The sequence below is a fragment of the Anser anser genome (genome assembly GCF_964211835.1).
Source record: "Anser anser genome assembly, chromosome: 11".
NCBI lineage: Eukaryota > Metazoa > Chordata > Aves > Anseriformes > Anatidae > Anser > Anser anser.
In genome coordinates, this window is record NC_139732.1 from 8918137 (window position 1) to 8935586 (window position 17450).

General features: G+C 41.0%; 1 protein-coding gene across 2 annotated transcripts in view; it reads right to left on the minus strand.

The window, feature by feature from the left end:
* Window positions 1–4041: 4041 nt before the first annotated feature.
* LOC310905612 (uncharacterized protein) overlaps window positions 4042–17450 on the minus strand; it is a 724478-nt gene continuing 711069 nt past the window's right edge. The window contains exons 10-13 of one of the 2 annotated variants that reach the window (XR_014589159.1): window positions 7859–16826; window positions 6148–6368; window positions 4532–4674; window positions 4042–4392 (exon numbers count right to left, since the gene is read on the minus strand). The gene's annotated coding sequence lies outside the window, so the exon portion shown is untranslated. Of the gene's footprint in view, window positions 4393–4531; window positions 4675–6147; window positions 6369–7858; window positions 16827–17450 lie in introns of those variants that run through there. The other variant, XM_083852137.1, reaches the window with a different exon arrangement.

A 17450-nucleotide genomic window follows, 5' to 3' on the forward strand; every position in this document is an offset into this window, starting at 1 on the left:
CTTCCCCACCCCCAAAACGGAGAGCCAAGCCTGAAAATCTGCCCTTCATTTGTTCAATATGGCCTAGGCTTGTAATGCAAGTTTAAGTTTTCCAACTGTCTGGAAACATGTAGATCAGCAACACAGCACAGCAGGAACCCAATTTCAGAGTTTTCTGAGCAGTGGGATGCAGTTTTTGAATATATTTTTGTGGTCCAGCTTCCCTATTTGTAATAAAACAGTAGCAGTTTCCCAGTGCAGGAAAAACCTCTCTCCATGGGTCCAATTCTGTAACCACAGTTAGAGGAGTTGTCATCCTTATTGCACTGACAGACTCATTGCTGGAAACATCATGCCCAGCTGCAGAATCAGGCCCTGAAGACTGTGTATCGCTTAAGGATGACTTGAAACTTCACACTGCCCTTCAGTGTCACAGTGAGTCTGAAAACATTAACAGCTACCTGAGGAGTCAGGATACGGTTTATGTTAAATAAATGGGGGTGGAGGGGGATAAAAAATAAAACACACAACAAAAACCCTGGAAGATATTCAGGAGAGATCTACAATTCTGCAAATTCGTGCATTTCTGTGTCCATGTTTGTTTTTAAGCGAGAGTGTCAGAAGTAACACTGAGTGCCCTTTGGCTGGGATTAGCTGAAGTTCATATCTTTTAGTTTACATTTAAGGTAGAAATAGGTGGAGTAGGTTGTGAGGGGCCTCCAAACAGAGGATGCTGACAGATTTTGGAACAGAAAAAGGGCATTTTGTCCTCAGCTGGAAGGCTGAGAGATTAGTAAGGGTCAGATACTGCCTTTATGCTTTACAGCACTGGGTATAGCATGTGCTGAGACAAAAAGAAAAGATGCCAAAAGAGCAAAAATAAAGCAGAAACAAAACATCTTCGCAGCTGTCAATCTCCAGGCAGGTGAAGCAGGCAGCCCCTGCTCACCCACTGCAGGGCAACATCCCTAGAGAGAGATGGGCACTGCAGAGCTTGCAGGAGCTGATCCTGGCAGCAACAGACACTGTCCAAGCGTCAGGAACCTTGGGAGAGAACAGCTTTGTACAAACGGACTCCAAAACATAAATAAATAAGCTGTCCAGGCATGAAACAGACACTTCTCAGATCACTGTCATGATAGTCAGCATCGTGCCACTCACAGTACCTCAGCATTATGCCCCTGCTGCCCAGGGCCCAAAGCTTCAAGCGGGGGGGGAACGCCACCATTTTGTTTATGGGAGCAAAAGAATTGAGAATTTTTACACTCAGCAGTAATCCACAGTCGCACCAACACTTTGGGTGTCCATTTCTGAGAACCACACAACACAGGGGCTTCTATCCACAAGCCTCTGGTGAGCAGGTAAGAGGTCAGGAACCTGAGGCGAGCTCAGCCCTCCGGCACCACAGGGCCCCAGAGAGGCATTCACAGGAGGGGTGCTCAGGGCCCACATCCACGAATCCGTTACAGACGGATTTCCTCAGAAACACCCCCTGCTCAGGAGGCACCCAAACCTCCTCTTCCCCATGACCACTGCTGTACCCCAGCCCATCAGTAGCAATAGTTATTTGTAACCCCAGCCTCGTCCAAAATTCCCACTCCACTTACCTGAGCAGCTCCCACAGGCTCGGTGGCAGAGGCCAGGAACCCCTGATCATGGTGCTGCCCGTAACGCAGGCCCCAGCATCTTGCCGCCCTCCTGGAGCTCAGTAACTCAGTCTAAAGCCATGCATGGCAGACACTGAGGTGAATTTCCTGAAAAACCCTCAGCCAACATCTCAAACCTCACTGGGGGAGCCAGGCTGAAGAAGAGCAATGAGTTTTTAAAACCCTGAGGCCAGCCCTATGGCCACCAGCTCCCCAGGCAGCAGGAGCAGGGGCTGGAGGTGGGCCAGGAGGAGCCATTTTGTGCCTGGGGCGGGCCAGGTGCTGCGCACACCCAGCTGGGCAGGCAGCAGCCACCTGGGCCTGGCCCTGCTGGCCACCTCCTGGCCTCATGGGGTGCCCTGCAGGGTCCCGTGCCATGGTGCAGATGGGTGCTTGCTGTGCTCAGCACCTTTACAAAGCCTATGGCGCAAGCATGTGCCAGTAGTAACAGAAGCGCCTTCACAAACTAGCGTTGCACCTCTTCTGCCCAAACATCCTGTTTCTGGGAAGGCAATTGATGTTTTGAAAAGGCAAAGATGTGTGGTGCCCAACTGCAGCTTTTTTTTTTTTTTTTTTTAATTTGAAAGAGACACAAACAGCTTCAAGCTGCCCTCCTCCCCCTTCTACCCCAGGGGGAAAAAAAAAAAAAAAGAAAAGTAAAATATGCTTTATTCCTTATTAGCTGGTAACACAACACCTCCTGAGCGGTTGTAGCAGGCGTCAGTGAAAGTTGCCGTGTGGCCTGCTTAGAACAAAAACAGGAATGGGAGGACAGCTCTGAAGAGGGGTTTTTACACGCAGCCCAGCCATCACAGTGTGCCCAAACCAAGTACTTTTATCCAGTTAATTTGGTGAACGAATCCCTCAGGGTCCCCAGCCATCCACCACTACAGCTCATTAGAGCCCCATATCCGACTTCTCACGTTGTACCACTGAAAGCACTTCTGCTTAAAATGTAATTAAACTTAAAACAAACAAGAGCTCTCTTCCCCCCTCCGCCCTGCCTCCCCCGGCCCCTGCCCACTGCCGACAGAGGCACCGACCCTAACGCGATATTTGGGAAAACGTGGCACATTTCCACCACTTACGGCGTGACATTTGCCCAACCGTTTGTCCTGTGAGCAATTAGAAGTCTAAATACTGGGTGTAATGCATTACTGCTGGGATTTAAACTTGCAGATCTTTTACAAATGAGTAATGTGGTAAGACTTGCTGTCCAATGAGGTGTCTTATTGAAATATCCCAGGCTGCTTCACTTGTCACAGCTGTCGTTTCAGCCATTTGCACTTACACTGTATTGCTTTCATTACAAAAATAGAAATTTGTGTCTTAAGTGCTGTTACATTACTAATGCTAAATATTTAATTCCCCCGGGCTCTAATTATGGTTGAGCACTGGCAACACTGATTCTACTTTTTAATAACAACTGTAAAAGCAATTTGAGCATTTTTCAATTAATTAAATACATAGTGTACGAGTAACCTCTTGTCATTTTGCCCTCCAGGACCTGAGCTAATTTGTGTGGAATAAAATGTTTTGAAAATTAACTGATATACTGGTCTGATCATTGTTGTTCTATTAAATTATAGCCTGCCAAACGAGCATTGTATAATAGTTACATACAATAGTTTCCTTATTTATGACGGTGTAGTGTTTTTTTGAAAAAAAAATCAAAAACAACAAAAAAACCACAACACTTCTACATCCCATTTCTAGAGACCAATGTTCACAAGGCCTAATTAGCAGGAAGGAGATGGTCTACGTGTGCTATCAACAGCAGACTTACAGCACAGTGAGTCTTCAGCTGTGAAAAACAAAGCCTCTCTCCACTTTCCAGACCTCACTTTCACCTTCTTTCACAGCTGAAATTAAAAGTGTTAATTAAATGACTTTCTCCTGCATAAACTCCTACGGATTAGTTAGTGGTTTACACTTTAACACATGGGAATCAACTCACAATGTTAAAGCATGCAAGTAGTTTAGAAACTAATTTTTGTCTTCAACTTGCAGAGCCCAATGTGATAAGACTTTGCCGTCAACTGAATTTGTTGGAATACACAGACAACTAAAAATACATAGCCTTCTCACTCACACATTCAGGTACAAAACTAGTTTCTATGCATATGTAACGTGATGCTAAAATTAAAAAGTATGTATCTCCAGTTGATACAACACAGACCCAGAAATTTAGAACAGCAATACACAACAGCATTTTATGCGTCTCAGTAAGGGACACTAATCTCTTTTTTTCTCCACATCCCACATAAAAATAATGTAAAACTTACTGTAAAAAATTAGAAAAAAAATAGGTTTTTTTAATATTTTTATTTGTAGCTGATGAATAATATTCGTTCAGCACGCACTTTAATATTGTGTTTTATTTTATAGCATGCAATAATAGTAAGTCAAACTATGCTTGAAAAGTGCTTAAGGTTTAATAGTTTAAATATCCCAAAATACACAGGTGAAAGTATGATGTTTTTTGGTTTTAGACAAATAATTCAATAGTAAGGGCAACATTCTTCTTTGAAATCGTGCAAAACATAGATGATATAAAACACTACTAAGAACTGAACACTAAGCACTTCTTATGTCTTATTAAAGTACACTGATATAATGGACTTTCCAGGCAAAGGTTGCCTGTGAGTTAAGACTTAATTATTGCTATTTAAAAAGAAGACTTTGAAAAAGGCACCTCCAGCCACTTTGCTGGTCTGCGGTGACTTCCTCTCTCTCAGCAGGGTAATGGAGATGGCTACGCTTTAACCTGGAAGCATTGAGAAAACAAGAAACAGCATGTTTTAGTACCTGCCTCCCCTCCTGCCCTTGTCTAGTTACCTGCTCATCCCTGGGCACTGCTGCCACGGCCACTGGCCACAGGGCCACCAGCCACAGCTTCCACCCACCTGGCACTGCCTGGGTCTGACAGAGGTGCGGCTGCTTCTGATAGCGTCAGCTGCGTGCTGGGATTGCTCACAGTGGAAGAATCTGGCCCTCTGATATTTTCCAAGACCGCGTGCTCCTTCAGGAAAGCACTTTGTGCCTGTATCTACAAAAAGCATGGACGCTGATAAGGCTGTGTGCTTAGTTGTGCACAGCTCTGGTCATTCAGTTCTCACCGAAATCCAGAGGAGTGAAGTGTACTTGGCAGGGCTCTCCATGCCATGGGCCACGTAAACAAAATGCAAATGAGAGCTAAAATTTGGTTTGATCTTGAAAGCTGCATGTTTGTTACCTCTACCTTAAATACATACTTTAACTTTAAAAAAGAAATATTAAAGATACTTTTAAGACATGAGCCACTGACAGGAAAGGACGACTGACTGAATGTTCTCAAATTGACTTTAAATTGTTCCAATATGCTGGAAAAAGAAAGAAAATGAAAGGAAAATCATATCGCTAAAAATTATACTATTGGTAATTATATCTGTTCAATAGACATTTTGAGGAATTTCATGTCTAACATGATTGGTCACTGTGTGTTGCAATTATGAGTTCATATTTTTTGCTACTTCCAAGGCATCGTGCATACGGAATGCTGCACTCATATCATTTAAAATTAAACCAAGTCTGCAGTTTACGTTAAGTGAGATTCTTCACTTGCTTTGTCTCTCAGACACTAAGAGCTGCAAGTCAAACTAAGCAGGATTGCATTTCAGTTAAAAAATAAAAATCAATAGGCTGCAGCATTCCACTGGGACTAAGTAAATTAAGATCCTCAGTCAACATTGCAACACTATTTTTCTGCAAATAAATACTAAATAGAATATATGATTGTGTTACTGTCAAACAAAATTGCTCAGGTCTTCAGCACTTCTGTACAGGTGTGTGTACGTATGCATCCATGAAACGTATACATACAGAAAATACAAAGGTCATGAGTAATGTATTGCAGTAATAGCTCTCTTCTTAGAGACAGGTTTATTTAACTGTGTAAAAACTGAAGTTATCTTTACTACTACTGAAAGCTTCCTTAGTATCTCTAGGTGTCTGACTTTCAATAAATTCTGGAAACATTCTGCTCACGTACTGAGTTTTAAAGAATATGCAGCATGTGTCAACTTCAATAAAAGTGGTGAAGTTCTTTAATTACCCCATTCACTCGGGAGCTGCTTTAACGAAGTATTTTTCAGAAGGTGTGAAGATGTCAAATCCCCCCCAAAAACCAACACAGTTATCTGCGTGCAACAACTACTCAGCATCTAACAATAATGGATATACTAAAGAATAAAAATGTGAATTATGTCAAGCCCATAATTCTCAGTGACGGACTACAAAGCTCTTATAGTCAGCATTAAGCTTTTAAAACTCTAACCCTAATCAATCATAAACATAGAAATAAAAACCTTGTGGTCTTTTTTGAAATCTAAAACACTAGCGCACAACTTTAAATATCATTTCTATTTTCTCTGAATCACACAGCATTCTTTCCATGTAAAATACGAACTTCTGCATGAAAGCTGACTAGTACATACAAGTTAAAAAATAACAACAGCTCTTTAAACACATGAGCTAATTATACCTGGCATATTGGACTTCACTGATAACATACTGCTTGCCATAGAGCAGAAGATATCCAACCTGGCCAAAAATAAAGGTGCGCAAGATTCAGAAATTGAAGTGCAAACAACCTCTCCCCTTCTCCAGTGCTTACGCCTCCAGGTCTTTTCCCAAAGAGCCAAAATCGTCTCCCCAGACTGCAGAGAACTTGGAATCGTATGACTTGCACACGTTTATTTCAACCTGGGTGACAGCACAGCAACAAAAAGCCCATTAAAAAGAAAAAAGGCAGATAACCGGACGCGATCTACTTGTGATCATTTTTTTGTGATGTGTTAGTGAATGGGTGCCAGCTAAATAATCTTAGCAGCGAACAAACCTAATTTATACACAGCAGGATGCTGTCAGATTATTTTAAACCTAACAATTATTTCTAGCAACAAGGCGGCATTGCACTTAGTAAGCAGTATAAAAGACATTTGCTCTGTTTTTTCATGTGCTGTTTGATTAATTGGGGGGGGGGGGGGCAGGGAGGAGGGATGGATGAGTGAAAGAAACCCACCTAAAGCCAACGAAACATTAAGCTCTTTGGAACCAAGCACAGTGAGATTAAAAAAGCATGTTTGAAAAAGGCATGATCTGAAAAGTCAGAAGCCTTGCCAAAGTACTTGTTAGGCGATGTCCCCTCCCAGATGTTTTGGTTTTTGTTTTGTTTTTTTTTTTAGAGAGATGTTCAAGTAAATTTTAATAGCTGTTTGGTGGAAGTTGCTACGTTATAGGTATTAGCTATACCAAGATACCGCCCTCTCCTCTAAGCCAGAAGTACATTTAAGATGACCCAGTCTGACCCCAGGTGTAACAAAAGCCTCAGAAGCCCACGAGGAATTCTTCTACCCCACCCATGCATTTGTTCAAGCACATATGTCCATGAACACATTTCATCTTCATTCAACAACTTCAAATGCTACAAAATCTACTATTCCCTTTCTAATAATTTCTAATGATTCGTTGCTCTTATTAAAAACGTACACCTTAAGAGTTTGTCATTAACTGATTTTTATCTCCACACATTGTCAACATATATTGCCTTGAAAATGCTTTGCTATGTCTGGAGTATGAAAACAGCCATGTAAAATCAACTGCCATATTACAGATGTACAGATTATTTTCAGGAATGCACATTTTATTCAACCAAGACTGAAGTTAAAGAAGTTCAAAAGTAAAAGTACAGTACCATTTAAGAAGGTAAACTATGTTTTGTCCAACATAGTTGTGGCAACCATACACAGAAATCATGTGTTTATAATAATAAACATAAATTATGAAATGCCTGGAATTCTGATATATTCATACAGAATGCGGCAATCACTGAAGAGCCAGAAAGTCTAGTTGAAACCAACCTATTATTTGGAGTATTTATAAGAAAATAAAGTCTGTCTGCTCTGAAACCGTATTTTGTTTTCTTTTTAGTGCTATATAAACAATATGACAGCCTTAACTATAGCGCTTGATCATTTTAAGTGCCTGGACATAAAATTTTACTCATTGGCATAACACAGCCATGACAGTGCTCTACATAAGACAGATGTTATTTTTCAGCACTGGTTTAATTACACATAACTATATGGTATTAACACTTGAGCAGACAAAAAGTTTATTAGGAAGTCACAAGCATTTCATTAAGGATTTTAACATGGGTATGACAATGGCCCACGTTAAGATGCAAGGATTACGGGCTGTCTCAAGGAGCTGCAGCGGCTCAGCTCTCAGCGGCCATGGGAGACATCTCGGAAGTTCTTGGGATGAGGCACTTCACGTCTGAACCCAGCACGGATGCCCAGAGCTCAGCAGGAGCTTGACCCCACACTGCTGTCACAGGGCTCAGCTCCCATACCTGGAGCCACCCCGAATTCACCTTAGAAATAAAGAGATTGGATCAGTAGAAAGCTGAGGATTTTAGAAATTATGTGGCTGGTGCTTTGCCTCCTTGAGCTACGCACATTTGCAGCGCAGAGCTCAGTGTACAGGTTAACAAGAATAATAAAGAATTCGATGGAAGAGCTCAATGTTTTCTCAACGTACAGCAGTACACAGCCAAGTTAACTCAGAACTTGGCAGTAAAGCAACAGATTTCACAGTCACATCAGATCTATTAACACAATGTAGAAATACTAGCCATTTTAAGTTTGTGCACGTACCCAAATCTATGTGCCTTAGTCCTATGAACGCCCATCCCTTATCTCTTCACGCTGCTGCTTTAGAGGCCCACAGGAGGTTAGCGCTCAGCAGATGCAGGCTTTGGTCTGAAAGCACTGTGCTATTGGAGGATAAACCAGCCAGGGGAGGCTGCTCTCTCCTGCACAGCAGTACCTTGGTGCTATCCCTGGTGCACACCAGTTCCTCTCCAGATGTTGTACATTGCTTTCCTCCCTTACCTATGGCACGTGAGAGAGGCCAGGGCATGCTTCCTCATTCTTCAGCAGAGAACCAATTAAAAGGTATCAAATGCAACGCCCCCTGAGCTGGAAGTTCAGCCCTTTCTGCTACTGAACTGAGTTCTTTTCATCTAGCAGTGCCCCAAGAGGAGACGCAAACAGAGTCGCTGCTCTCAGGTTTCTGACTACTCAGAAAGCCTCTTGTTCTTTGTCTGCCCGAGTCCTGTTTGTGGGACAGCACCTACAGTCCACAGCCTCCGTGCAAGAAGAGTCAGTTTTGAGGTGTGCTGGTTTAACCCAGTATGCCTCCACTACTAGAGATCATCTGTAACATTCTGATTTTAACACAGGGGACACCAAGACCTTGCATATCTCACTGGATTCCTGCACCTATTGATGAACCATCAGACAGAAAGACAAGCAGCAGAATATGGGGAGATGGAGCTCTGCTGCAGAGGTGGGGGCTCTCCCCTCTTCTCTAAAGGCAGCTCAGGACACCATGTGTCAAAAGCAGTTCTGCCAATGCATGCAGTAGTTGAGGCAGCCTCTTTGATGAGTGTGTTCATGCAGCAGTGTGTTTGCTAGGTATGGAAACATTTGTACTGTTCAAACATTTTGACCACAGATGGATTTCCCTGCAATCACTGTCCTCTGCTACCTACTCACTCTCTCTCTCTCTCCACTTGCATTGGCAAACTATGCAGTCCATCCCTGAAACACACAAATTATACATGATATAACTGCCTAGCTTTCCACCAGGTCACATTTTTTTGCTGCATCTTAGAGATGCAAGTGAATATGATGAAAAGACTACACCAGCAGCAGCTCCTCAACACACCTCCTGATAACACGCCACCTTCCCAGACATGCCATCCATGCAGCTGGTCTGCACATTCCCTGCCCTTCCATCAAAATGACCCAGGCTACCAGTTAACCAGGATTTGATAACGTGATCAGCTTGGGCTGAATTAAATCTGGGTGTGCTCAGTGAAACACTTCAGCATGCTTGCCTAGCAGGGGCAATAACCTGCAAGAGAGCGAGCAAGCGTGCATGAAGCTTCCTTCTTTAACCAGCACAGATGCTGACAAAGGAGGCTGCATCTCTTGCCTTCTCTGAACTTAATCCCAGCAATTTAAAGCAGACTTGTGGAAAAAAAAAAAAAAAGACACAAGTGAATCCGAAGTTACTCTAAAATGCAACTCCGAGGACACATTAGTTCCACTAGAGACAAAGTATAAGCCAGACGTAATAGGTCGAGTTATAGTCAAAAAGATTGCACAGAGAAAGAAAGAATTAATAATTCCTAATTTGGCATAACACGACGTTCCCAACAGCTCGTCTCTCCTTCCAGTAATTTTGTCTTGGCAATGTACATATTCAAGAAATCATTGCACAAAACACACTTTCTGTTGGAAAAAAAAATAAAGAAAGTAAAGCACCTTTCTTTGTAATATTGTCATTCTGAAAACTAAAGAAGCTTTTACTAAAAGGTAAAATATGCCTTCAAAACACCAAGGGACAAAACCTCATTCATTCCTTACTTGTTTAAGAATTACTAAAAAGAAACATTCTGCAGAGGGCTAAGGCAACAGTAATTTAGACAATAACAAATTGAGTGTTGTAAGAATAACTATCCCATTGAATAAAAGAACTCTGGCAAGAAACTTCTCACATGGCATTCAACATACTTTCAAATAAATGACTGAAGTATGCAAGTTCAATTACTTCAAAAATAACGACTTTCCAGCGGTTTACCATAATGACAACACTGTATAGAAAGATACAATAACTCTTTGTAGCCTAAAAATTGTCAGTTTCATTTTACAAAGATAACTTCCAAAAGCATCTTGTCGTGACAATCAAGTTTTGAGGAAAAAAACAACCTGTCATTTGATAAATAGATGAAATTAACTGTCATGAAAACCACTTAAGCGCTCCTCTTTCCTGTTATCCTTCTCATCTCAGCAGTAACTGATAAGAAGATTTCAGGGAGGTTCAGTCATTGATGGCAGGATCTAGAAAAGAAATAATTTTACAAACAGTTATCATTCACATTCACAGCTTCTAGTTACTGTATTTCACCAACTTGCACTTAATTAGCTTCCTTCTGCCTCTGATATGAGCACAATGGACAAACTACTTCATAAAAATCACTGCTCACTGCTGCAATTACACCTTACACCAAGGAATTGCCATGGTTGCATCCTATCACATTAATAGTGCCTATAAAGGTATCATTAACAGGGTCCTGTTATCTCCCACCTATGAATTGCTGATACCAGCCAGGGTGTTAACCAGCAGGAAATTGGACTTGAGTCATTATCATGCAGTTCTTTACTTGTGGCCTATGCTTGAACTTGAAACTCTTACATTTCTGTGCAACTTCTAGAAAACATACCACTTGTCCACAGCACAGGAACAGATGCAACAGCTGCCACAGAATTTGAGAACAACGATCACAGCATATTTTCCAAAAGCCATTATCTGAGGCTTTATTTGGCTAAGGAAGCAGCTTCTTTAAGAGGAAAGAAGAGTATGGATTAGTCAATGAAAAGACCCGAACCTCATATCCCCAGGACTCTGTATGACAATCCCACTTCCAACATTTCCACATTAAAGCTGTCATAGCACACCTGGCAGATTTCTAGTTGGCATCTTCCACGTTCTAGGTTCCTCACATCAACTAGCCTCAAATGGCAGCTGAGGTTTTAATGCCAAGAAACACCTGAATGCAAACTGTGTCTGCCTTCTACCTTTCTCTAGGCCACACTGCCACTTAGGTCACTGCACTGACGTAACAGCTACGCTGTCTTCTACTGCACTGCAGCAGCACACCTACTGACGTGACGACAGGAATCGAGGGGTCTTCAGCCCTACAGGAACCTAGCTGCCTTCTTGGTTAGCAACTGGCATCCTTTTCCATGACGAGCATCGTAAGGACAGAGCATATGGTCCTTCGAAGTGACATCAAAATAAATATGACAGGTCAGTGCAATCATCATATCGAATGAATTCAAATGATGCCATATCTAAAATGAAATGTGTGCACATAATAAAGATTCAAATGACAAAAAACCCTACCCTTTATCCCTCTCTGAATTATTTATGAATTCTGCAACTCCAGCTGTTGCCACCAGCCCAAGGACATTTCTTCATTTTGGGAATGACATTCCATATTAAAAGATAAGTTAACAAAACAAAAGGACACCATGGATCTTCCTTAAAAAACATTGGAAAGCACAATACATCTTTCTCCAGCATTTACCAAGGAAAATAATCAACAATCAATTAAGCTTTTGTTTCTCAACTTGTTCCCATAATTCTAAACACAGATTTCAACACTCATGCATTAACTCAGCCATGCCTTTCTAACTGCAGCAGTAAGACTAGACCCTCAAAGCACCTTGGGTCCTCCTCGCAGACTTTTAGGGTTATCTCCCTCTAACAGTTCACCATAAACACCAAGGCACCTTACAAAGCACTCTGCAATTCTATCACTACTTAAATTAGGGAAAACTTTCAGTACATAATGTGGTCTTTCTAGAAAAAGTTAATATTCTGCATGCATGTAAATGCTTTTGATGATAATTTTTTTGTGCATAAATTAAAACCAAAAGAAACAGCAACTTCAAGACATGCAATTTAAGGCACAATACAGCTTTCAAGTAGCTATGCCATTTAGATTAGCAAATGCCAGATGGTAGTGACCACTTAACAGACTGTTAGCTCTTAGATTTCTAACTAACAGTATGGGGGGGAAGCTTAGCCAGTAAGCATGACTTCCATCACCTACACTTCCATATCCTCCCGCATTCTGCACATGACCCTAAATATTAACCCTAACCTATATTGAGCCCCGTATGATTTACCAACAGCTTCTTCTCTGCTACAAATAAGATAATCCCTTGTTGCCCACAACCTTTATTTCATAGTGATTCCTCCTCTTCTTTCGCCTAACTGATCTGCAGTTGCGTTTATGTCCTGCTCCTAGGAGATAGATACCAAATGCCACAAAAGCATTTAAGATTCATTTTGTTTGTTTTATCCTCCTTAGTCACCTGAAAGCATACTAGCAATTGTAGCAGTTCTAATGCTAAAAGCAGATGTAGGGAGAAATGTAAGAGATTCCAAGTTCCCATCACCAGAAATCTCTGGTATCACCAGCAGAGCTCCCAAGCCATTTGTCAGCTTCCTGTGGCCGAGAATGTGCCACTTGGCCTCAGTGCCAAGCACGTCCTCAGGCCTGAACCAGACTGCCATGCAGGCAGGTATTTAATAAGCAAACTTTGTCTCAGGGAAAGGTGGCAGAGCAAGAGGAGCTACCTGTGCTGCAAGTGAAACAAGCCAATGGTTTTCAAGCAGAGCCCACTTTGGTTCGGCAGGACCTCCAGCAGTTCAGCTTTTGTTCAGCTTGGTAACACTGAGCTCATACACTGTTATCCAGGAAAAGCAGATGTGGTTAAAACAAACATTTATTTGCCCTTCGGTCTGCATTAGAACTGGCACTGAGCCCTGACCAGCCTCCCTCTTCCTTGCTGCTGTGGGAAAACTACCAAAAGACCACCTTCCCTTCCCACCTCCTGCTGTTGGCAAAAAAAAAAAAAAAAAAAAAAGCACAGAAACAAAGAAGACAGTCAGAGGATTTGGGATGGGTAGAACACCATTGAGCTGTTTAACCAGTTTAAGCTTAACCTCCACGAGCACCAAATTCTTGTGATGGCTGTTTCTGTAGCAGAGGTTATTACTCCCTCACCACTGACACTTCACCAGTATTTTGCAAATCCCTGGTGTTGTGCGCAATCCCTCTCAAACTAAACAAATGTACATTGCATCCTTCTGCAAATTAACAAATTAAAAAACTGTAACATCTCTCACGTTCCAGGGTTGCCATTTAACTCTCAATGCCACAGGTTCTCCAGTGCCTTCTGAAAGTACCTTCTAGCTGTGCTAGAGGAATGACATTTGCAAAAATCACCTGTGTGAGGAAGCATCCTTCTGAAGATTTTCACGAGCTACTCGGATGCAATTGAAGTCAGTCCTCAAAAAATAAGGAAAGTCATCTTTGTGCCCAAACACGCTCACTAAACGCTCCTGGCTATGATATTGTTTCATAATTGACATATTGTACGCAAACATTCCAACAAAATATCTTGTCGCATGTCACTGGCTTACACAGCGACTTATGCCTAGTGCTTTTGCAGAGCTCTCCCAATGTTGCGCAGTGCCTTTGAATACAAATGACAAATTGATCCCTTCACATGATAATTTTTTTTTAGCGTTCGATATTTTTAATGTTAAGAAAATTGTACCTCAACATGGTCTTTAATCTAATCCTTACCCTGAACAACTGAAGTACATCTGTATTAATCTATTAGATGCTTTTCCACACCACACCTATGGCACTGCATAAATTACTGTAATTTAAATGAATTACTGCTTGAAAATTCTCATTCTGTAAGAAACGCGCGGTGTTACAAGGCACCAGTAAGAAAAATGTGCACTATGGTAACTAAGTTTTATAATATCGTATATCTAGGTTCTCATAAACCAGCTATTCTAAATAGCTGTTAAAGGACAAGAATATTAGACCGATCATATAGAACACACATCAATATGTCCAAGAAGTCAATAATATGAAATTAAATCTACAGTTTATTTAGATACATTTCCATGCTCATGTATGCGGAATCCACTTTAAAAATGCCATTAGGCAAGCTGAAGAATATTATTGCAAAAGACAACACCAAGAGTAATTCTATCTCTGCCCTGGATAACTTGCATTTTTCTCTTTAATCATCTGATCCGCTGAACTGCACAGAAGAAAGAGAACTTGGAAACAAAAATAAAAATAAAGAAACCACCACCAGCAACAGAAACCCCACCTAAGTTCTTTTGTTACACTATGCTGCATACTGCTACTGTTTAAGGATGACTTCTTTAAGACTGCACACTTCCACTACCTAACAGTAAAGAATGAAAAGCTTCTTGCTACAAGCTAAAAAGAAAGTCTTTACCATGCTCCTTGAAGAGCTCATTTTCACATTACTCAGGCTTCATTATGCTGAATCAATATTCGTTTAGTCACTGGGGTTATTGACATATTTTAAAATAAAAGTATACCCTTCAGCTACTGCACTCATTACGGGTAATTTGTCTTGTCAGGGAGCAGGGAATATTATCCCAGTCTTTCAGGGGCTGACAGCCCATGGAAATACCTCCCCTTGGTTACAACTGTAAATAATTTTAAGGTAAAATATTGAAAAATCAATGACTGTTTCCTGCAATCTGTCACAAACAAATCAATCATAATCTCCACAGCCAGAGAGTATGATTTGAAGGAGATGAGAGCAGATGTAATTCTTGGCTGGAATCTCTCATTTCAAAATCACTTCACATAATGGTGTCATCATTTAAACACTTAGCAGTCACTGCAACTGCCACTCATAACATCTAGTTGGACAAAACCGCAAGGAAGAGGAGGAGAAATGCCATCGCTGTTATGTAAACAAACATCTCATTTAAATGGTTGCAACATTAGCAAATTGCATAGATATAACAGCTAGGCTCATCTCTCCACAAAAGGTCCACTACGCTTTTCTTTCTCAATGGGAGATTCTCTATAAATTAGCTTCTTAAAATGCAAAGTGTTTTAAAACAAAAGTAGGCTTCACAAAACGCACGTAATAATATCTGGCACTAATGCTGTTTCTAAAAATATTTCAGTCTCATTCACTCCAAATTGCTCCTAACAGAATTACACATCAAATTCTCATGAGATTGAGCAAGGAAAATTGTCTAAAGTCCCTCTGTCTTTTTAAGACCAATAAGGATCTCAATGCTTCTTTGTCCTCTACATATTACGTTTCACATTTAATTTTCATTAAGCACACACCTACTCAACTTTAGCATAGGTAACACCACTGCAGAGTACAGGTGAAAAAAAAAAGTCATAACCTACATAAATTAATTGAGAGTATATTTTCAACTTGCACTCAAAGAGATTAACTGTTGTATATGGAATTACATTTGTATAAAGGATCAATTTATACATAAAGAATTAAGTACTGTGCAGTCAAAATGCTATAAACTGATCTTTGTAAACGTGAATCATTTGTGTAAAATGAATCTATTTTTATAGAGGAACACTAATACTTGGACTCAAATTATTTCTTCATTCGTCCTCTACCTCACCCCAGACTACATTTTCACCCTGACACCGCAGTGCTCGAGACACTTCTGTGCAGATCAGCTGAGATAAAAAACAGCAGACAGGATGCAATTGTTGTGCAACTGCAACTGTGGGCCTAAGCCTGCATTCCTTGCACAAACAAAATTCCCAAACGCTCACCGAGTGTTTCACTTCAGAGCCTATAATTTGAGCTCTTACTCCTTAATGTGCAGAGCTCGTTATCACATATTCATTTTAATCACATTAACCTTAACAACTCATATTTCTGAGTATTTATCTTGCAACTGTAGGACTAAGGAAAAAAATGTAATTGAAAAGATGGAATTATTTTCTCTTTGCTTGCAAAGATTATATATATATAATATATATATATGTATGTATAAAAGCCTCTGCAACATTGTAATTCCTTTCAAGTAGGTTTTACGTCTATCTTCTACATGGAAAACACATCTCTAAGACTAATTCTTTATTGATAAACATCAAAATCACTGTTGTTTGTAGCAGCTAGAGAAATTATCTTCTCAGCAAAATAAACTATTAAAAAGGGAAAACAAAGTCTCGGCCAAGAAGAAACAGTTATTGCCTTAGAGTCTAACCAAGTGCAAGAAAACTGCAAATACCAGCTGTGAAGTCAATCAACTTATCCTGGGGAAAGGCCACTCTATTGTGAAAGGAAGCAGGGGGTGGGAGGAAACAATCACAAAAAAAAAGAAAGAGGAAAAGAAAAAGGTAAAAAAAAGAGCAGCTCCTACTAATGAGTTGCCATACCTCACTATGGAGGACATTTATTTCTTTTCCCTGGATGAAATCTGGAGTGAAGCTATCTGATCGACAGACAGCCTCAGCTCGTCAGCCCTTTTAAATCCCCTCACTGGCCAACAGACTCTCAGGGAGTGAGACCCCGCTTACCACATGAAGCCATTCCGGGACGGAGAAGCAGCGTGCCATACTGAATACGTCAGCATCTTTCCCCAGCGCTGCTCCCCTGAGCCAGGTTGTTATTGCTCACGACAATCACGCAATTAGGTGGGTCAGGAATCACAGAAGAGATCCATTCTTCCTGCACGCCAGTTATCCTGTTCATAAAAAAAGAAGGCAATGACTCTTTCTCTTCATTGTAAGGCACTTAATAAATATTAATAATAATAAAGTCAGTCACATCTCCTAGACAACACTGACAAATGTTTTTTTTTTTTTTTTTTGCAATTTTTGACACTCATTGGGCTCAGGAGGGAGAACCCACAAGTTCAAGATGGAAAAAGACTCAGTTCCGTACTTGGACGCAAGAGGTCACAGAGGGCTGCACCGCAGTGGACATTACACAACAGTTCCCCGACAAAGGAAGCCCTGAGAAGAGCGAGCAGCACATGCTGCAGCACTACGGATGTTCATGGAGATTTCAGGGGTCGGCACTATGAGCACTGTTTTCTGCTGGATAAAGCAGTAAGTTGCCGTAGCAGCCAAGAGGACTGTGAAGGACAATACACATGACTTTCTGGTCAAGAAGAAGAACTATTCCTTGAATGAAAAGGTATTTCTTCATTGTATCTTTCTCAAGTCACAAAAGAACTATGGGTTATGGAAAACACTGAAAAAAGAAAAGATGCTGGCTTAAAAAAAAAAAAAGCTAACAGTACTTCCTCGATTACCCAGCTTCTCAATTTACAGTTCTCACTCATACTGTTTATTTAGGCCACTAG